General features: G+C 37.5%; 1 protein-coding gene across 6 annotated transcripts in view; it reads left to right on the top strand.

The window, feature by feature from the left end:
- The window catches only part of GALNT13 (polypeptide N-acetylgalactosaminyltransferase 13), a 540,250-nt gene that overhangs the window by 24,584 nt on the left and 493,116 nt on the right, over positions 1 to 22,550 (top strand). For 5 of the 6 annotated variants that reach the window (XM_008258589.4, XM_070070869.1, XM_070070868.1 and 2 more), the window contains exon 2: positions 12,062 to 12,132. The gene's annotated coding sequence lies outside the window, so the exon portion shown is untranslated. Of the gene's footprint in view, positions 1 to 9,852; positions 10,149 to 12,061; positions 12,133 to 22,550 lie in introns of all 6 variants that reach the window. The other variant, XM_070070866.1, reaches the window with a different exon arrangement.

The raw sequence follows: 22,550 nt of genomic DNA, 5'->3' as shown, positions 1-22,550 counted from the left end.
ATGGCAAAGCTACTAGCTGGAAAAGCCTTAGAAATCTCTATAGGTTACATTTCACAATCTATAGTATATCCTTCAAGGCCCTGAATGGAGATCTAGCCAAATGACCTTCACACACCCCCCCCCAGCTCACTCTATTTTCAGAGATTGCTGAATTATTTCTCTGAAAGTTGAGTATGCCATACATGTCCATGACTCTCTCTTTGCTCAAACCATTGTTCAGCTTTGAAATATCTGTGTCCTTATTACAGGGATTAGCAATAGTGAACATAGTTGTGTCCCTGCATGTTGCCCATTGTGGATTATAAGCTTTTCCACGTTCCTTATTGTTCCTTTTATGCCCAACAAAGTTCATAATATAGCTAGTCTTTCAGTAAATGTCTTGCAGGATTGATAAAAATTCAGTAGGATAAAAGGCTATGAATTTAATGTTGCTGTTTTGTATACATATCTGTGGCACCTCTTGTGTCCATTATTTGGATTGTGATAGAATAAAAAAAATTTAATATTATCTTGCAAAAACACAAAGATTTATCAAAATCATATATCTAAGAAGATGCTAAAGTATTTTTAAATTCTATCCCATGTAACCATGTGTATCACACTCCTAACTGAACCTCTGGCTTGTAAAGTTCCCACTTCTAAATTTCAGTTTAAAAATCTTCAAGAGTATTAACTTAGAAAAAAGCACCTAAGTAATCTTTAGTTTCTGGGTATTCATTTTCAATTTGTAGTGTAATCTCTCCTGCTACTGTTAAAGATGTTTCATTACTTTGAATCTAATTTAAAAAAAATATTTCTGTGGCCAGTGCTGTGGCGCAGTGAGTTATAGCCCTGGCCTGAAGCACCAGCATCCCATATGGGTGCCGTTCTAGTCCTGGCTGCTCCTCTTCTGATCCAGCTCTCTGCATTGGACTGGGAAAGCAGTAGAAGATGGCCCAGGTCCTTGGGCCTCTGCACCTGTGTGGGAGGCCCGGAAGAGGCTCCTGGCTTTTGGTTTTGGATTGGCGCAGCTTTGGCCATTGCTGCCATCTGGGGAGTAACCAGCGGATGGAGGTCCTCTCTCTGTGTCTCTACCTCTATCTGTCACTCTGTCTTTCAAATAAATAAAAATAAACCTTAAAAAATATTTCTCTATATAACTAAATATAATTAAACTACTAAGAACTTCCTTTTATGGAATATGAATTTCTGTATTTGAATCATTTTAGTGTATCCTCATTTCCAAAATGTTAATTATTTCCATTTCTTTCTCCTGCCTTTATTTTAAACATGATCTGACATGTGAACCTAATATTTTTTTAAGATTTTTACTTATTTGAAAGAGTTACAGAGAGAGAGGAGAGGCAGAGAGAGGGAGACAGAGAAAGGTCTTCCATCCGATGGTTCACTCCCCAGATGGCCGCAATGGCCGGAGCTCTGCCGATCCAAATACATGAGCCAGGAACCTCCTCTGGGCCTCCCACGCAGGTGCAGGGGCCCAAGGACTTGTGCCATCTTCTACTGCTATCCCAGGCCATAGCAGAGAGCTGGATCGGAAGTGGAACAGCCAGGCCTCGAACCAGCACCCACATGGGATGCTGGTGCCTCAGGCCAGGGCATCAACCCACTGTGCCACAGTGCCGGCCCCATCCTAATATTTTTAATATATGCTAGCCAAATGATCATTGAACCCATGCCAGAAAAAATTTTCTTTGTTCTTCCTTGCAAATCCTTAGATAATATTTATCACTTAAGAATAGTGTTCAGTGTATACCCAGAGTGGCCTAAAGAACTCATTGTTTTTTTTCCCTTCAGAAAATATCCAATCTTGACATTGATAGCGCAAGACTGCTAAGGTAGCTATAATAACATTAGGGATGTTGGATCCTTGTCATGCTAAGATTCATGCACTGAAAATTCCTGCCAAAGTCCCAGCCATTATAGTCATATTTCAGACAGGCAAAGGCCAAGGAGCATAGACATGCACATAACAGCTATGGAAGGAGAAATTAGGTTTTGGGGAGATGATATCTAATTTGCATTTGATGCTTTGGTTTCCTCAGTTTTTATATAAGATTTGGTTTTTTTGTTCAGATAATTTCCAATTTTTTGTGGATTTGGAAAATTAGGAAAAGTATAAAAATTAAAATTATTTATACATCATTATACATTACTAATATATCAAATTACTATTAAAATTACTATTTTTACAGTAAAGTAGTAAAAACATAGTAAAAATAGTTAAATGCAAATTAAATAGTAAAACTAGTACAAACACAGTAAAATAGTAGAATTACTATTATATCATTTATAGATAAGAGTTATTATCATTTGCTGTATAGTCCTCCAATATTTAAAATCACAAATACTTATATATTTTTTTTTGACAGGCAGAGTGGACAGTGAGAGAGAGAGACAGAGAGAAAGGTCTTCCTTTTGCCGTTGGTTCACCCTCCAATGGCTGCCGCAGCTGGCGTGCTGCGGCTGGCACAAATACTTATATTTATGATTCATGCAATTGCTAGTTTATCCTCTGCATTATTTTTACTAATGATCTTTGCTGTTATATATATATATATATTATTTCTGTCTGTCAATAAATATTTGAGACATGATTTTTCATGACTGTGTGGCACTGTACTTTGTGGACAAACCACAGCCTACTTATTTGAACTCTAATTGTTAGACATTCTACTTTTTTGGATTTAAAATAACATACTTTGTGAATAACAGATGAAGTTCTATGAACATTAGTCTTTGCTGTTATCTCCAATTGTAGAACAATTTTGTGGATGTTAAACCACTCAAAATATAGAGACAAGGAAAGGAGGGGGCAGAATTTTCAGAGATAAGGAAATAATGCAGTAAAGGGTAAAAATTATAAAATATACTTTAGTGTATTTATTATTTATTATTATTGCCAGGATGTGGTGGAATGAGTAAGGCAGAATCATTCCAGGTTGCGTCTTGAAGATGAGGGAACCGATATTTTGCTGTATCTCTTCAGGAAGACAGGAGCAATTGGTGAAGTAGGAAGACTTTCTTCGTCTTCTTTTGTTAAGGTTTACTGATTTATTTTGAAAGTCAGATTTACAGAGAGAGATAGAGATATCTCCCATCTAATGGTTCACTCCCAACATGGATGCAGTGGTCAATGTTGGGACAGGCTAAAGCCACGAGCCTAACCCGGGTCTCCCACATGGATGGCAGGGGCTCGGACATCGGGCCATCTTCAGCTGCTTTTCCCAGTACACTAGTGGGGAATTGGATTGGAAGAGGACAGGCCAGGACATGAATCAGTGCCAATATTGGATGGCAGCATCTAGGTGGCAGTGTAACCCGTTACACCAAATTGCTGGCCCCCGGTGGAAGATTTTCGATGCTCTTTACTAGGCGGGTGAATGTTTAGAACATTTATTTTGCCAGTTCTTTTAACACTCAGTGAAATAAAAAAGGGAATCAGAAATTGACCAAGGACTAAATTGACCAAGGACTAATTCAAATTTCTTGTATCAAGAAGCTGGTCTTTGACTTTTCCCAAACTGGATGAATAATACCTAAGGGTGATGATACAGTCTTTAGGTAAGATAAGCCGCAATATGGCAATTTAGCATAGTGTAGAGGCTGGTTATGGAATTATAAGTTTGCTAATGAACTGTAGGGAAATCCTGATTTTTTCATGAATGTGATTGAAATTGCCACAGAATCATTATCAAGTCATATTTACAATAAAAAGGGTGCAAGGAAGTTAGCTTAAGGAGTTGGAGGGAAGAGGGATGGAGGAAAAGTCCCTTGTGATGGGGCTGGTGCTGTGGCATAGTAAAGTCTCTGCCTGCGGCATCCCTTGTGGGCACCGGTTCCAATCCCAGCTGCTCCACCTCTAATCCAGCTTCCTGCCAATGGCTTGAGAAAGCATCGGAAGATGGCCCAGGTGCTTGGGCCCCTGCACCTGCATGGGAGATCTGGAGGAAGCTCCTGGCTCCTGGCTTCGGATCGGCCCAGCTCCAGTCATTGCTGCTGTATGGGGAGTAAACCAGCAGATGGAAGACCTCTCTGTCTCGTTCTCTCTCTCTGTTGGTAGCTCTGCCTCTCAAATAAAATAAATAAATATTTAAAAAAATACTAGTGATGATTTTAGAAGTTACAGATTAATCAGGTTGCTTTGATGTGTAGGGAAACAGAGGGATAAATAAAGCAGACAATTGATTTCTATACACTTCAGTGAACAGAAGACATGGGGTAGCAACCAACGTGACTTAGAAAAGCAAATCAGTCCAGGTTACTCTAATTTTATTCCCTGACACAATGAATAGATTTAAATATTATGGAAAGCAAAAGAGTTCATATATTTTTTACTCCAGTAGGGTGTAGTTTTCGTCCCACTATTCTCATCAGCTAGTAAAGAAAATGTAATCATGTGTAAAGGGAGGCATAGCTTGATATTTTTCATTGATTCAGTCATCTGTAGGGGCAGACCAAGACTCCAAAAATCCTGTTATGATGTTTATGTTACTCTCTAGAACTTAGGGATGCAACATGTGGATATAAAGACTAGAGAAATTGCTGCAGCATGGGGATTTTCAAGAATCCAAAATGAATATGGAAGGAAGAAAGGAAAACCAAAATCAGCTGATGACTGAAGAGAAAATTGGCTGAAGTGGCACTTTACAAAAATGACAATATCTGGTGTTTGTGGGGCTTTCTGACACATTGTTGCTATACATGAAAAATGGAATTTTACATAGCTGTGTGTGTCTGTGATTCAGAGAGAGCAGTTAGATTTCTTTTCCTGGTTCTGCATTCCTGGCTGTGTAATAAGCAACATTTTGTATGTTCTAAGTACAAGACTGTTAACACTTCTTCAGTATATTCCTCTTTAGGCATGTAAAGTACTTGATTGTTGCTTTGTAAGAAAATAAAGAATTGGCTCAACTTCAAAACTGAATGATTATTTTACTAAAGCTACTCTGTTTCCATTCTTTTCTATATAAACAAGATTTCATTTCTACATTAACTTGTAGGGTAATCTTTTTGAAGACATTTTAAAAAGTAATTAAACTGAACATAATACCAAAGAAGTGGATAAATGAATTGAAGACATGGAAGTTTGAATAGCTAGGGTCAAATTAGAAACAAAAATTGGCAACAGATTCTAAGTAGGAAAAATCAATGATTGCAGTGATTAAAATACAACCTTTTTTTGGGGGACATTTAAATAGGAAAGTTGTGGGCATCAGAATTAGTAAAATATAGATTAGCAAGTCTTAACTACCTCATATTATTTAACCTAGTTTCACTTCTGGGTATTCTGTCATAATGAAATAATCATTCTATGGCTAAATATATATGTACACAGATTTTTGTATTCTATTTTTGTAACAAATATTTGATGGTAACATTTTTAACAAAATAAATGATCACATGTAATAGCAATGGTATATTTGTCAGATAATTGATTGTTTTCAGTATAATGATTAGAAAAATGGTGATGTTACCACACAGAAATTCACAATGAAGTCAAAGAGAATGTAACTGGAATCCCATGTGAGTGGCTGGTTCTAGTCTCAGCTGTTCCACTTCAAATCTAGCTCTCTACTATGGCCTAGGAAAAGAGTGGAAGATGGCCCAAGTCCTTGGGCCCCTGTACATATGTGTGTGGGAGGCCCAGAGGAAGCTGCTGGCTTCAGGTCAGCACAGCCTCAGCCCTTATGGCCATCTGGGGGGTAAACCAGTAGATGGAAGACCTCTCTCTCTCTCTGTGTCTCTCTCTGTCTCTGTCTCTCTCTCTCTGTCTCACTGTAATTCTGCCTTTCAAATAAATAAATCTCTTTTTTAAAAAAGTTACAGGCAGAGTTACCCACATAGAGAAGGAGAGGCAGAGAGAGAGAGAAAGAGAGAGAGAGAGAAATCTTCCATCCATCGCTGGTTCTCTCCCCAGTTGGCCACAACGGCTGGAGCTGTGCTGATATGAAGCCAGGGAACAGGAACTTCCTCCAGGGCTGTCACGTGGGTGCAGGGGCCCAAGGAGGTGGGCCATCTTCTAAGGCCACAGCAGAGAGCTGGATTGGAAGTGGAACAGCCGGGACTCAAACTGGCGCCCATTTAGCAGCTATGCCACAATGCTGGCCCCTCAAATAAAGAAATCTTGAAAAATTTAGTTTATGTGGAGCAATTTTAAAAAGTAGTATGTAAGTGAGGACAGGATATTATAAGTGAAAGTTCAGAAATTAAGTGATTTTATTTTTGTATGTTGCTTTTTTCTTGAATTAAAATTTTTGAATAAAACATTTAGAACTTTGATTTAGAAAACCAGTTATATGAGGGTTCTGTGAAAATTTATTCAAGATGGATAAGGTCACTTTGATACAAAATTTGTCTGAAATCCATATATAATTTTTTCATGATATGGATTTTCATGAACTTTTTGAAGACCCCTTGCATGTATTAATTTTGAAATCTTACATATTATATATTTTAATTAGGTACCATATATAGATATTTACTATTTTCTATAGTGTTACTTAATATAAATATTAAATATTTAGATATATAACAAATATAAATATTCAATATGTAAAATTAGAAAGAAATACATATGTCTCTCTTTATTTTGATATATCCTACTTATCCAAAACATTGGGCTATGATTCTGATTTATTAAGTTTTTTTTTTATTTAAAAAAGCTTCCATTATTTATGTTTGGTTGTGTTTCTGTGATCTCACAATAAAAAAAGAGACCATAACATCAATTTTGTTTTATTTTCTTCTGTACTCACAACCTTTAGTATAGTTTTAAACATACAGAAAATTTGCAAAATTATATTTTTAAGAACTTTGAATACTCTTTTGTCTAGATTCTTTTTTTACATTTTACCAGGCTTGGTTTATTATTCCTCTCTGTCTCTTGCTCTCTCATGCTCTCCCTCTCTCCTCTATGTACATACAGACACAAACTTTTTAACTCCTGAGTCATTTGAGAATTAGTTGCAGTCACTGTGCTTCCTTAAGTAAGTTAACTGTAATATTTTAATGTATTTTTCCTAAGAATAAGGACATTGTCCTATAATAATCAGAGTGCAATAATGAATATGAAGGCAGTCAGTGTTGACACAGTACTGTTATGTATCTCATAGCACATACTTAGGATCACAGGTATATTTGGTTGTCCTGCCTTTTACAAAGTTTTCTTTTTTTTTTTTTTCTTTTTTAAGATTTAGCTATTCATTTGCAAGTTAAGAGTTACACAGAGAGAGGAGAGGCAGAGTAAGAGTAAGAGAGAGAGAGAGAGAGAGAGAGAGGTCTTCCATCCGATGGTTCATTCCCCAGTTGGCCACAATAGTCGGAATTGTGCCGATCTGAAACCAAGAGCCAGGAGCTTCTTCCAGGTTTCCCATGCGGGTGCAGGGGCCATCATCTAATGCTTTCCCAGGCCATAACAGAGAGCTTGATCTGAAGAGGAGCAGCCAGGACTAGAACTGGCGCCTATATGGGATGCCGGTGCTTTAGGTTAGGGCTTTAACCTGCTGTGCCACAGCGCCGGCTCCAAAGTTTTCTTTAGGGTGGAATATTTCCTCAGTGGTTAATTACTTTGACATTTGACAGCTCAGGCCAGACCAAATATTGTCTAAAAATCCTGACTGTGGGTTTTCCTGCTGTTTTCTAATGATGAAATCAGTTATGGGTCCTGAATGCGCCTCCATAGAGGTGGTGGTGTGTTTGTGTTGTGTTTGTCTCATTACTGATGATGTTGTCTTTTATCAATTAGTTAAGGTTTTCTCTGCCAAGTTTCCCCACTGCAAGTTACTATTTTCCCCATGGTAATTAATTTCCAGACTATGGAAATATCTTATTTATCATCATACCTTGGCTCACGACTGCCACTGAAGTCTTGTTTGAATCATTTAACAGTTTTGCTTGCTGAGTTGTGATTTTCTAACTGCATCATTCCATCTATATTTTTAGATGCCATTCTACTCAAAGATCTTCCTTTATTTCATACTTTCTTCACTTAATTGATTAATTCAATTTTTCCGTTATGAATTTCAATCACTTAGAATAATGATTTATTTTGATTTCCCAGTTGCCCTGGATTTGACCATTGATAAACTCAAGCTGAACCTGCGTTCTTTTTGATACATCCTGGTGTTTTTAAATACTTTATTTGCTCTTCTCCTGGAAAAAATTGGTGTCACCCTGAATTCCGTATGTTGTTAAGTCTCTCTTCTGTGTCCTATTTCTATTATGCCGGGACAGTTTTTCAGTAATTTTATGGTTTGAGTGAACTTTCTGCCAGTGATTTTTGCATCACTCCTCATACCTTTCTCACAGTTTCTCTGAACCCCCAGGTCCCTATAATGTATGTAGAGAACTTCCAGGACAGCTCTGTTGGAAATTGGTGTTTAATTTTCTGTTTACAATTAAAGTGACATTTTTATTATCCTCCAACTTCCAGTTATGCTGAAGGCCCAACATTTGTGTGTTTCCACTTGTTCTGGCTGACTGTATTCTCAGAGGATATATGATATGAAGAGTTTCAGCTTTAGGTGGCGTCAGTTATCTGAGTTAACCAGAATCCCAGGGCCATGTTTTTAAAAAACATAGTGTTTCAAGACATTTGCAGGTATTTTTAAATTTTTTATCCAGAATACATGGGTTGCATAACTTCACCTCTAGCAATCTGTATTCTCTAAATCTAGGTTAGTAATTAAATTATTTTCTTTCTCATTATAATTATTTTATTACATGTGTTACATGTTCCATTTGTCAATCCAGAAAATATCTCTCTGAATGACATGCCCATGGTCAACATAAAATCATTTCGTGACATCAGTAATTCTCTTGATGATTTTCCAAGCATTTCTGTTTATACCATTCTCCACTAGCTTTAGAAATTATCAAATATGGTTCCATACATGGAAATTAAATCCTATAACATTTTAAAACATTGATGTAGATTAAAATAAGTTATCAATGGCATCTGACTATGGGCTTCCAATGAAATACGAAACAACTTCAGAAAGCTTGTGGGAAAACATAGTGAAAAGAAGTTTATTTTGATGCATAAAATATTTTGAAATCCGTGCAAGGTTTTTCATAATATGAATTTTTGATTTTCATTGAGCTTTTTGACCTCTTGAATAGTATTAAGAACAGTTGCTGCAACTGATAAGATATACGTTTTGACATAGAAAAGGAAAATTCTTCATTCAATTTCCCAGAAAAGAAATCTGAGGGTGATTATTAGGAAAACAGTGCGTGGAACTGGCTGAGTCGGGGACAGTTTGCACAAGTAGGCAGGAGAGTACAAGAAAGTATGTACCAATATAAGAAGGACAGCCATTTTTCTGTTCTGTGTGTGAGCTCTGATCCTGGCCTAATAAAATTTGCTCTTTTGGAAATACTAAAATTGAGGATTCTTATGAGAAATCTTCTGCTTTTGTATATGATTTTATATTTTAAAAGCCACAGTGTGAGGCTGGTGCCGTGGCTCCATAGGCTAATACTCTGCCTGCTGTGCTGGCACACCAGGTTCTAGTCTCAGTTGGGGTGCTGGATTCTATCCCAGTCGCTCCTCTTCCTGTCCAGCTCTCTGCTGTGGCCCTGGAGTGCAGTGGAGGATGGCCCAAGTGCTTGGGCCCTGCATCTGCGTGGGAGATCAGGAGAAGAACCTGGCTCCTGGCTTCGGATCAGCGTGGTGCGCCTGCTGTTGTGGGGTGAACCAATGGCAAAGGAAGACCTTTCTCTCTGTCTCTCTCTCTCTCACTGTCCACTCTGCCTGTCCAAAACAACAACAACAAACAAACAAACAAAAAAAACACAAAAAATTACAGTGTGAGCAATCAAAAAGTGTTATTTTTTTTTTTTTTTTGACAGGCAGAGTGGACAGTGAGAGAAAGGTCTTCATTTGCCGTTGGTTCACCCTCCAACGGCCGCCGCGGCCAGTGCACTGCGGCCGGCACACTGCACTGATCCGAAGCCAGGAGCTTCTTCTCCTGGTCTCCCATGGGGTGCAGGGCCCAAGCACTTGAGTCATCCTCCACTGCACTCCCGGGCCACAGCAGAGAGCTGGACTGGAAGAGGAGCAACCGGGACAGAATCCGGCACCCCGACCGGGACTGGAACCCGGTGTGCCATCGCTGCAAGGCGGAGGATTAGCCTATTGAGCTGCGGTAACAGCCAAGATTTGTTTTTTATGTCCCAGAATACAACCTCTACTCTATATGTCTTGTCAACAGTAACAGGTGTTAGTGAGATTTTGGGTAAGAAAAGCTGGCTGTAAGCCTGCAGTCACCTCCTGTTTACCATGTTAAGCTGGACAAGTTATGTTGCATGGTGTTAACCTCGTTGCCTGCTGTAATGGGATGATTATGCTACAGAATGTGGGGCTGCTGTGACACAGTGGGTTAAGTTGCTGCTTGTGATGGTGGCATCCATTTTGACATCACGGATTTGAGTTCTGGCTGCTTCACTTCTGGTCTAGCTCCCTGCTAATGTGTCTGGCAAAGCAGTGGAAACTGACCCAAGCACTTTGGCCTCTGCCACACATGTGGGAGCCCAAGTTGGAGATCTGGGTTCCTCACTTTGATGTGGCCTACCTATGGCTTGCAGCCATTTGGGAGTTAACCAGTGGGTGGAAGATATTCCTCTGTCTCTCCCCTTCTCTGTCATGCTGCCTTTCAAATATATAAAGCTTATCTTTTTTTTTTAAAGAATGAAGAAATTCATGGATTTGTAAATTATTATACTTTACTATTCTATTGAAATTATATTTGCGGGTGAATTTCTATTTTCTATTAAGTACTAAGTTTTAAACTGAGAAAATGAAATTTACATAGTTGCTTGGGAATTTCTTGGTTAATTTTTGCCGTTTAATTATAAGCTGTTAGCTATATATCTATTTTCCTCTTGTTTGAACACTTCTGGGCTTAACATTATTAAATCATCTATTCAAGGCAGGTAGAGAGGCCAATGACATCCTGGTGTATTTTGCTTTTTAGAGGAAGATAAATTAAACTTTATATTTAGCACGCTTGTTCTGAATGTTGAGCTGTTGGTTTTGTAATGGCTCATTTTGGTGATTACAGAAGTAAAACTCCTGTATCATGTATCAGTAGACAGTTTTTTTCTGATTAGTACTGTCCAGATCTCTTCAGAAAGAAATTCTGTTGGCTATTGAGAACTAATGTACCTCTAAAGATGTTTTCTATTCAGCAATATCTTTACCTTGTTCTGCCTATACTTACATAATCTGTGTGAAACAGCACACTGCACTTTAAAGAGTTAAAGATAAATTTCTTCAGATTGTTTTCTGCTGTTTTATTGAGCATTTTATGAAATAGTATATTCAGTTGAATAAAATCTATTGAAGTTGAAATATATTGAACTTCAGAATTAATGTGCTTTTCCAACATTTCTTCTCCAAAAACAAACAAATTAATTAATAAAGGCTGATTAAATCACTTTCTCCGTATAATCACATTGACTTTCTGGAAAGCAGAGAATGGATCTGTTTATGTTTTTTCGTGAGGTGTGCAAGCAGCATGCTTGCATTTTTTCTTAGTGTGTGATTTTCAATTAGAGTTGAAATGCAATTACAATGTGAACTGGTGCAGTTCTGTGAATACATCAAGTAGAATTCTCTCCTAACTTAGTGATTTTCCTAGGGTCAAAAGTATGTTTCAAAAACTTATATTATTTGAATAACCATCTCAGTTCTACAACTAAATTTACTTATCAACATCTATTTTTTGAATTGCTTTTATGTTGTTCTGCCAGTATTCTGGGGTGCTGTGTTTCTTGCCCACTGTTTTTCTTAACTATTACTCTGAAGACGCTGAGCTGGCTTTTCTTACCTCTTCTTGAAAAGTGTCCTCTTTGACTGATATTTGGAATGTTTGCACGTAGCTGGGATTATTTCTGTGTATTAGCCTATTATACTCTGCAGTATGTGTAATCTATGTTTCACAAAATTATTTCAGTATGTTAAAGTGTTAAGGGTTTAAATGTATGCTGGTATGGATTAGTTTCTCTGTGACCTTGGCAAATAGCTTACTCCTTTTTTCATTTTCTTCTTTCTCCACAGATGCATTTTGTAGGAGTAATTTGAGGATGAATGTGCTCAAATCATTTTGAAATTGCCAAGCACCATATACAGTAAGTAATATGTGTTTTTATTTTTCCACTCAGTCGCAGTCATGCTGAATGAATTTGGCAGACAGACATAAAAGAACACATTTCGACTGACTGTTCTTGATATTTGAGCATATTGAGGGAAAATGTGTACTGGAGAACAAATTAATGAGCTATTTACTAATGTGAATTAAGTTGTGTAATTTCTAGATTTTTAATGACTGATGTAAACATTGCTCTGCTCCCCATATATAATTTTTTCACTTATTCTTTTAAGTGATAATCTCTAATAAATTGAAATGAGTGAAGGAAAGATAAATAATATTATCTACAGTTGATATGCAAAGTTTTAAAAATACTGAATTATTATATATTAAGACTTTTTTGTGTCAGGCAATTTATTACAGCATTACCTTTAATCTTCCCTCAAATATTTTAATATAATTAATTTATTCAAATTTATATACGAAAACTGAGAGCCCCAAGGCTGAATAACTTGTTCAATACTTCTTCAAAGTGATGAATCTAGGCTTTGTACACAAGACTTTCCACAAAGTATTGCCTTCACCAATAAATTAGAATAAGTTAATTTCTATTAAGGAGTTTAATGTTTAAGAATTTAAGGATGTACTGAAGGTTTCTTTTTGATTTTGTTTCTGCTTATGCATTATCCTGACAAAGTTGCAGATTTCTGATTTTGGTATTTTCTGTTTTGTCTATCCTTTAATTTCAAATGATGCTTTCTTATTCTTGGACTTTTTTTTAAAAGGTTTTTACTTAATGAATACAAATTTCATATGTACAGCTTTTAAGAATATAGTGGTACTTCCCCCAATTCCCACCTTCCCATTCCTTTTTTCTTTTTTTTTTTTTTTTTTTTTTTGACAGGCAGAGTGGACAGTGAGAGAGAGAGACAGAGAGAAAGGTCTTCCTTTGCCGTTGGTTCACCCTCCAATGGCCACCGCGGCCAGCGTGCTGCGGCCGGCGCACCGCGCTGATCCGATGGCAGGAGCCAGGAGCCAGGTGCTTTTCCTGGTCTCCCATGGGGTGCAGGGCCCAAGCACCTGGGCCATCCTCCACTGTACTCCCTGGCCACAGCAGAGAGCTGGCCTGGAAGAGGGGCAACCTGGACAGAATCCGGCGCCCCAACCGGAACTAGAACCTGGTGTGCTGGCGCCGCTAGGCGGAGGATTAGCCTAGTGAGCCGCGGCGCCGGCCTCCCATTCCTTTTTTCATTAAGATTCATTTTTAATTAAATTTATATACAGAAGACCAACTCTATACTAAGTAGATTTCAACTGTTTGCACCCACACAGACACACAAAGTATAAAGTACAGTTTTAAAACAGGTTTTACCATTAATTCTCATAGTACATCTCATTAAGGACAGAGGCCCAGCATGGGGAGTAAGTGCACAGTGACTCCTATTGTTGATTTAAGAATTAACACTCTTATATTTTACCTCAGTGACCACCTGGGGCCCTTGCCATGAGCTGCCAAGGCTATAGAAACCTTCTGAGTCCACAAACTCCATCAGTATTTAAACAGGGCCATATGCAAAGTGGAAGTTCTCTCCTCCCTTCAGAGAAAAGTACATCTTTCTTTGATAGCGCCTTCTTTACACTGGGTACTCACTAACAGAGATCTTTCATGCAGAACACTTTTTGCCACTATGTCTTGGTTTTCCATGGCTGAAATGCTCTCATGGGATTATCAGCCATATCTAAATGCCTTAGGGGCTGATTCTGAGGTCAGAGTGCTGTTTAGGGCATTTGTCATTCTATGAGTCTGCTGTGTGGACTGCTTCCCATGTTGGAACTTTCTCTCCTTTGCACTTCTATCTATTGTTATTATTACCAGACACTTGGTCTGATTTATGTGATCTCTTTGACTTTTAATCTTAACTATATGATCAATTCCACACTTAATATGATCACTTTATCACATAAGATGGGATTAGTGCCACCCAGCTTAATGGGATTTGGAATCCCATGGCAAGTTTTTAGCTTCATCCTTAGGGGTAAGTCTGTGGGAATGTGTGCCCATCTGTACAGCTCCTCCCTCTCTCATTTCCACTCTTATTTTTAACTGGGATCTATTTCCAATTGACTTAATACACCTGTGATTAATTCTATGTTAAGTAAAGAGTTCAAACAGGTTACCATTTAGGTGCTCTGTTAGTTATCACAGATTAGGGAGAGCATATGATATTTGCCCCTTTGGAACTGGCATATTTCACTAAGTATGATGTTTTTCAGATTCATCCATTTAGTTGCAAATGACCAGATTTCGTTTTTTTTTAATGGCTGTGTAGTATTCCATAGAGTATATATCCCATAGTTTCTTTATCCAACCTTCCATTGATGGACATTTAGGTTGATTCCATTTCTCAGCTATTGTGAATTGAGCTGCAAAAAACAATGGAGGTGCAGATAACTCTTTTATTTGCTGATTTCATTTCCTTTGGGTAAATTCCAAGGAGTGGGATGGCTGGGTTGTATGGTAGGACTCAATTCAGATTTCTGAGTTATCTCCAGACTCTCTTCCATGGTGGTTTTACCAGTTTACATTTCCACCAACAGTGGATTAGGATACCATTCCCCCCACATCCTTGCCAGCATCTGTTGTTTGTTGATTTCTGTATGAAAGCCATTCTAACTGGCTTGAGATGAAACCTCATTGTTGATGGCTAGTGATTCTTGAGCATTTTTCCATATGTCTGTAGGCTATTTGGGCTTCATTTTTTGAGAAATGTCTGTCTAAGTTCTTTGCCCATTTTTTGACTGGGTTGTTTGCTTTGCTATTGTTGAGTTTTTTGATCACTTTATATATTCGGGTTCTTAATCCTTTATTTGTGCATGGTTTACAAATAATTTCTCCCATTCTGTTGGTTGCCTCTTTACTTTCCTGTTTCTTTTGCTGTACAGAAGCTTCTCAGTTTGATGTGATCCCATTTGTTAATCTAGGTTTTTTTTTTTTTTTTTTTTGCCTGTGCCTCTGGGGTCTTTTCCAGGAACTCTTTGCCTATACCAGTGTTGGACTGTTTTTTTTTTTAAAGGTTTATTTTATTTATTTGAAAGACAGAGTTACAGAGAGAGGCAGAAAGAGAGAGACATCTTCCATCCGCTGGTTCACTCCCCAGATGGCCACAATGGCCAGAGTTGTGCTGATCTGAAGCCAGGAGCCAGGAGCCTTGAGGGCAGGGGCCCAAGGACTTGAGCCATCCTCTACTGCTTTCCCAGGCCACAGAAGAGAGTGGGATTGGAAGAGGAGCAGCCAGGACTAGAACCCGTGCCCATGTGGGATGCCAGAGCCCCAGGCCATTTAACCCGCTGTGCCACAGTGTCGGCCCCTGGACTGTTTTTAATAAATGAAAATGTGGATTGTTGAACCCCTTTATGTGGTTCGTAAATCACTCTAGTGTTTGGAGTTTGGGTTTTGAGTTCTCCAGGAACTTCATTCAGTAAACACACATACACTTAAATGTTAGTATGTTATATTGGAGTTGAAAAGTACAGTGGGCTCATAGAGTCCAAGATGTAGCATCCTCAACTTGTCTGCTACAGTAGTATGATTTGGAGGAAAACTCTAAAATAGGCTTTCCCTCCAAAATGTGAAGCAAAGATGACCTGCATTGATGATTATGTATTGTCTCCCAGTGTAACTACTTCAGTAGAAAGTAGGTGTCCTGCAGTAACTGTCAAAGCCAAAATCTGGATTCAAAATTCCTAGCTTTATATCTTGAATTTATCATTTATTAACTGTGTTACTTCGAATAAACTATTTATGTCTCTTTAAAATGGATAAAACATTAAGAATGGGGCCCCTGCATTGTGGTGCAGTAGGTCAAGCTGCTGCATAAGATGCTGGCCTCCCCTATTGGAGGCTGCTCCACTTCAAACCCATCTCCCTGTTATGTGGCTAAAAAGGCTCAAGTGCTTGGCCCCTTGTCACCATCCATGTGGGAGACCAGGGTGGAATTGCTGGATCTTGGGTTTGTCTTGTTTTCTGCATCCATTTGGGAAGTGAATTAGCAATAGAAAATCTGATTCTCTTTCTTGTTCTCTCTCTGTTGCTCTGCCTTTCAAATAAATCTTTTTTCAAAACACTGATTAAGAACAACCTTATTTGTGGTAAGTGAATTAATATATGTAAGGCATAGTACAATTTCAGGCACATAGTAAATATTAGTGGTTAATAATTTGGAATTATATGGATGTTTCCATTCAAATATGTTTGTTAATCAACTGTCATGATTTTACAAGCATGTGATATAAAGTGAACAATCAAGCTACTCAGTGAATACTACCAATTGACATGCTTACAAAAGGACTAACCTTCAGCCTTCTCTAAATACAGCTAGCAAAATGCTTTAGGGGCTTTTACTTCTGTGAGCTTTTAGTAAAAAAAAAAATTAGTCACTAGGATATACACACACATAGATATAAATATATATGTGAAACTGGTATGTATGTATAGTAATAAAAACAACATAATTTATATTTTACTGTATGTTGATGCAGAATTGACTGCTGGTATGGTGTGTGAGCCATTTGGAAAGAAGATGTCAGTTGTGAGGTGCTTATGTGATTTGCATACTTAACTTCAAGGAGATGGAAAAATTAAAAAAGCTAAATGAATAGTTGAAATGGCTGTCAAATAATTTGGGGAAACAGTCTCATACAATGTTCTGTCAAGCTGAAATTGAAAGGCTGTGAGCAAGGAAACATAAGTATTGATTCTATCACATGCACTTTTTAAAATAAAATGTTTATGTGCCTCTACTTTTTAAACTATTTATTTAAAAGGCAAAGTGTAGTGGAGAGATAAATAGATCTGTCAGCTGCTAGTTTGATTGCCAGACACCTACAAGAGCTGGGGTAGACCCAGGCTGTTGCCAGGATCCAGGAACTCCATCTGGATCTCCTGTCTGGGCAGCAGGGACTCAAGCACTAGAGTAATCATCTGCTGCCTGCTAGGATGCATTAGCAGGAAGCTGTTTGGAAGCAGAGTAGCCAGGACTCAAACTAGCACTCTGATAGGGGACGTGGATGTCCCAAGTTTGTTTAACCTGATGTTCCACAATACCTGCCCCATCATAGGCATTTTACATTGAACATTTCACTATATATAAACAATAATATTGTGAGGCAGATATCTTGTTATCATTATTTTTCAGAATAGGAAAATATGTCATGGGAAATTTGAATATGTCAGTTATGGAAATGAAGTTTTAGGCCTAACTCTAAAATTTTTCCTCTTAACTTGAGTGGTAAGCACCCAGATTCTGTGGCTGATCCCCATTGCTTTTAGGAGCATAAAAAATCTTCATAAACATCAGATTATTTTTTATTTTTTATTTATTTTTTATTTAATGAATATAAATTTCCAAAATACGAATTATGGATTACAATGGCTTCCCCCCCATACCGTCCCTCCCACCCACAACCCTCCCCTTTCCCACTCCCTCTCCCCTTCCATTTACATCAAGATTCATTTTCGATTATCTTAATATACAGAAGATCAGCTTAGTATACATTAAGTAAGGATTTCAACAGTTTGCTCCCACACAGAAACATAAAGTGAAAAATAATAGATGATTTTTTTTAAATGATGATGAAATCAGATCAGACCTATTGTCCTGTTTAATCCCAGTGAGAGTCAAGTTGGGAGTTGATAGATAAACATCAGATCTTACTAGTAATGATAAAATTGGATTTTATGATTAAATTTAAAATAAAATAATATTCGCCATATGTTAAGTGTCAATAGGAAACTTCTGCAATCCAAACCAAATTATATTAAAAAATACTGCTTGGGATGGCCTTTGGGTGTAGGGATTAAGATGTTGCTTGGGATGCTTGCATTCCATATCTGAGTGCCTGAGTTTGGATGCTGGCTCCACTCCCTGCTCCACCTTCCTGCTAATGCACATCATGAGAGGGAGCAGGTGATGGCTCAAATAACTGGATCCCTGTCTTCCACATGGGAGACCCGGATTTTGTTCCTGGCTCCCAGCTGTGGCCAGGCCCAGCCATGTCTGTTTTGGGTATTTTGATGGCTAGAGCTGTCTCAATCTGTCTCAATGTGCCTTTCAAATACAATAAATAAATACATGTTTTAAAATGCTGTTTGATTAAAGAAAACAAAGAAAATCCATCTGGGGATGGTATCTTGGAGCAGTGGATTATGTTGCCACCTGCAACACTGGCATCCCATCCTACCAGTGCTGGTTCCAGTCATGGCTACTCTGCTTTGATTCAGCTAATGTGCTTTGGAAAGCAGTAGATGATGGTCCAAGTGCTTGAGTCCTTGCCACCAATGTTGGTGACCCAGATGGCATTCCTGGCTTCTGCCTGACCCAACCCTGGCTGTTGTGGCCATTTGGGGAATTAACAAACAGTTGGAAGGTTTCTCTTCTCTCTCTCTCTCTCTCTCTCTCTCTCTCTTCCTCCCTCTCTCCCTCCCTCCCTCCCTCCCTCTCTCCCTCCCTCTCTCCCTCCCCCTTTCTCCCCCTTCCTCCCTCTCTGCTTCCCTTCATCCCTGTCTTCATGTTTTAGGCTTATGTTATACTTTTCAGAATTTGAGTGACTGTACTGTTTTCCTACAGACCTTCAACCGCTTTATCCAGCATAGAGAAGTTTAGAATGAAGAGTTTGGCCTTACTTATCATTTCTTGCCTGTTACCACTTTCAGGTGTCTAGCATTTACAGCATCGTCCTGAAACTATCAGTGGCCACAGGGATGCATTTCTTTTGTCCACTCTTTGGTGATCATCTTCTTCCCATTCAGCTATCTATTAATCCAAATTCCTTTAACTTCACTTCTTGAAACTAATTATCAGCAATATTTTATCTGGGGGATCTTTTCAAACTTACTTCTATTTAAAAGATTGTTGCCCTAAATACAAACAAGTTGAGTCTTCTGTGTTCCCTCTCCATTTTTGGTTTTGAGAGTGAAGGGTTTATAGAATGTCTGTGCTTTCAGATTCCATGTTTAGCCTCTAGAAGACAAAGTTAGCGATTGTATTTAATTAGTGTTTATTGCATGCTTCTAAATAAGAAAAGCACTGTGTTGGTAAAATAACAAGAGCAAGTGAGAGGGAAAAATGATTACTGTCAAAAAATTCTGTCAATTTGAGGAAAAAAGATATGCCTAAATGTAAATAAATAGAGGACATGGTATTATGAGAATAGTATAAGTGAATCAAAATTTAAAAGCCGTTTCCAGTAATTTGAGAAATTGTAGAAGTTTAAAGGTGTGAAAAATAAAGCTTTATAGGAGATATGAGAAAGGAGATATAATTATGAACTGCATTGATGTAAGGCTTCATCGTGGAGATTGTACTTGGGCTACAATTGGTGGAAAACATTAATAAAATAGTTAAGGGGATAGCATATCAAAATTTAGAATTGAAGTGGCATACTTCACCATCAATGAATGGCAAATTATGAGTTTGGGAACAGAATAAATTTCTCAAGTTGAGTTAAAATCAGATAACAGCAGAAAGAAAGGCTAACGCAGGATTGTATAAAACACTAATCACTATTCAAGGAATATGAATTTAATTGGTAGGCAATTGAGAGTAGTGGTATTCTGAGGTCAGTTTCTTTTTTGAATACTTTTCTGTTGATGTCTTTAGTATAAATTGTACATGAAAGCTTGTAGACAGGAATATCAGCTGTTTGGCAACTGGAGAAGCATAGGAATGAAAGTGTGAAGGCAAGACTGGGGGTCATAGCAATGGGAATGGAGAGGTAGGAGTAAATCATGTGGGACTTGGAAGGATGTAGGTTAAGGGAGTAAGGATAACAATTTATTCTTGTGTGGGGTTTACTAAGTATGGGGCTTGTGCTTGTCTTAAATAGTGTTGATCAATGCCATCCCCATTCTCAAAAGAGGAAACTGAGGCAGACATCAGTTATGCAAATTGTCCCAAGTCTCATGAGTAACACATGAGCCAGGTCAGTTTTTGAGCCTACCCTAAAACTAGAGTCTCTGCAATTGACCATGATGCCATCATTCCACTAGGGAAAAACTGAGGTTCCCATTTGATTAAACTGGGAAGTGATGTTGCCAATAGTCATATTTTTTTCAGTGTTTATGTCTGCTTTAGATAGGTATTTAGATAGAGGGAAGAATTTTCTGACCTTTAGGGAGAAATTTCCCTTATGTTTAGAGATTAATCTCTTGTATATATTCACTTGTATGCTGGGCAACAGGAACAGTGTAATTTATGATATTACTCAATTATAAATTAGAATAGTAAATATGTCATCTTAATGTGATTTGTCTTCCTTCCTTAGCAGAGCTTAAAATGAAACAAGGATAGCATGCTAAATTAAAGATGTAATATCTTAGGTTCATGAAAGGCCAATATTTTAGACTTAGTTTACCTATCATACTAAACAATAATTTTGACAAGGGAGAAAATAACACCCAGTATAAGGATTATCATTCTTTTTCATATTGGAGAAGTAGCATAATGTGCTGCTAAGGAGTTCGGGCTTCAGAATCATTCTGTGTATTGGCCTAGGTTCTAAGCTGAGGCCTCTTTGGATCTGTGACTTCTTGTAGGTTATTTAAGCTCTTCGTGCCTCAGTCTCTGTACCATTGAAATGCGATAGTAATGGAACGATGTCTTTCAAATATTGTAAAAGTTAAATAGGTTAAAGCATTTACAATAGTTCTTGAAGCATAAATTCCAAATAAAAGTAGTGTTCACTATTTTTCCTATGTAACAGTTTTCTTTACAGAATTATTGCCATTTTGACTTTTTGTTGTGAGGTTTTATATATTAAGGGCACAATGATTTTTGAAAGCAAAGACACATGATAACATTACACAAATCAAGAAGTAGACCATCATTTGCTTCTGAGACCTTGCCTCTCAAACATTGCCTCCTTTCCATCAGTTCCTTAATGGATGATGTTATCCTAATTTTCATGGTAATTACTTCCTGTTCTTTATTACACTTTTAGTATTTCATCAGGTATCCTTAGCTGCAAAATTTTAGAGTGGCTGATTTTTAATGGATATTCATAATGGTATATTATATACATTCTTTTATGCATGTTTCCCTTTCCTGAATGCATGCAAGTTTCAATAATGTATTTTGTGTCTCCATTGTTTAATCCTTAATAGGCTAATATAGTTATCAGCTCTTTTTTAAGTTTGGCCACATTGGTAGGCATTTGGTTTCATTCCCCTATTGAATTATGTAGTTATATCATGTGGCTTAATTGCCAAGTTAATATTATTATTGCCAGTATATTATCTGCCAGTGTCTTGCATATTTTTCTAATTGTGTTAATTTTTAAATCATTAATATTCAGAAGTTAGTTATATTTGAATTAGCAGCCTCATTTCACTAAAATATCTGAAAATATATTCTTCTTTTACTATTGTCTACTGCCTCCCAAGTTCATTAACCAGAAACTGGATCAGAAGCACAGAGTAGTAGGGACTTGAGTCAGGCACTGATAGAGGACATGGGCATCCCAAGCTGCAGATTAACCAGCTGTGCCATAATGTCTACCCCATGATTTAGTTCCTTTTAAAGAAATTCCCTGGAAACACCAACCAACATGTCTACCCAAACGTCATTACTATTAATTGGAAAGAAAGCTGTTACATGTACTATTTTAGTGGTACATACAAATGCTGTGTTGTGTTCCTAGAGTAGGATAGGTAATAGGCAAGCTTTCAGCAATCTCAGTCATATAGGAAAGAATTGTGGGTGTCTTAAGTAATCTGATTTCTTAGTCAAGATGGTGTAGATTAAAGCACACAGGGCTGGCATTTTATAGAACTGTGTTCTGATCTCAGTACATATAGCATGAGCTATGTGATATTAAGATTCTTATTTGGTTCTATTTTACTGTAAAGGACATAATAATAACTGTCCTGAAATATTTTTGTGTGGGATAAATATGATAATATGTACAAAAGGCCAGTCATATAGGAAATGATGGTACATGGCTTGTTTTATTTTACTCATCTGTTAAACACAGAAATACAGTTGTATAAGGGAGGGCATAATCTACTCCTGCATAATACTGACAGATTATGAAGACAACCTTACTTCTCTAGGATCGAGCTTTATGCTTTAGATGAGATTGAGCTTCTCTACTTCTGCTCTTTAATATATTTTTTATATCTTGGACAATATTGAAATATTGCTCCAAGTTTAGGATTATGACAATAGCACTTTATGTAATATCAAATTAGGAAAAAGAGAAGATGGATTCCAATTTGAATGTTTCCGTTCATAAGTTATGAAACTTTTGAAAGTAATTATAGTCCTCCAGGCCTCAGTTTCTTTGGCTAACAAATCAGTTAGGAAGTGATTTGAACTTTTCTTCCCATTTTACAGCTCAGTTTGGTGTATTTTCTTTTTTAAAGTTTTATTTAAGGTATACAGATTTGTTCTATTGCATATA

Source organism: Oryctolagus cuniculus, chromosome 3 (assembly GCF_964237555.1).
Source record: "Oryctolagus cuniculus chromosome 3, mOryCun1.1, whole genome shotgun sequence".
Lineage (NCBI taxonomy): Eukaryota > Metazoa > Chordata > Mammalia > Lagomorpha > Leporidae > Oryctolagus > Oryctolagus cuniculus.
This window is presented reverse-complemented; position numbering and strand designations above follow the sequence as displayed.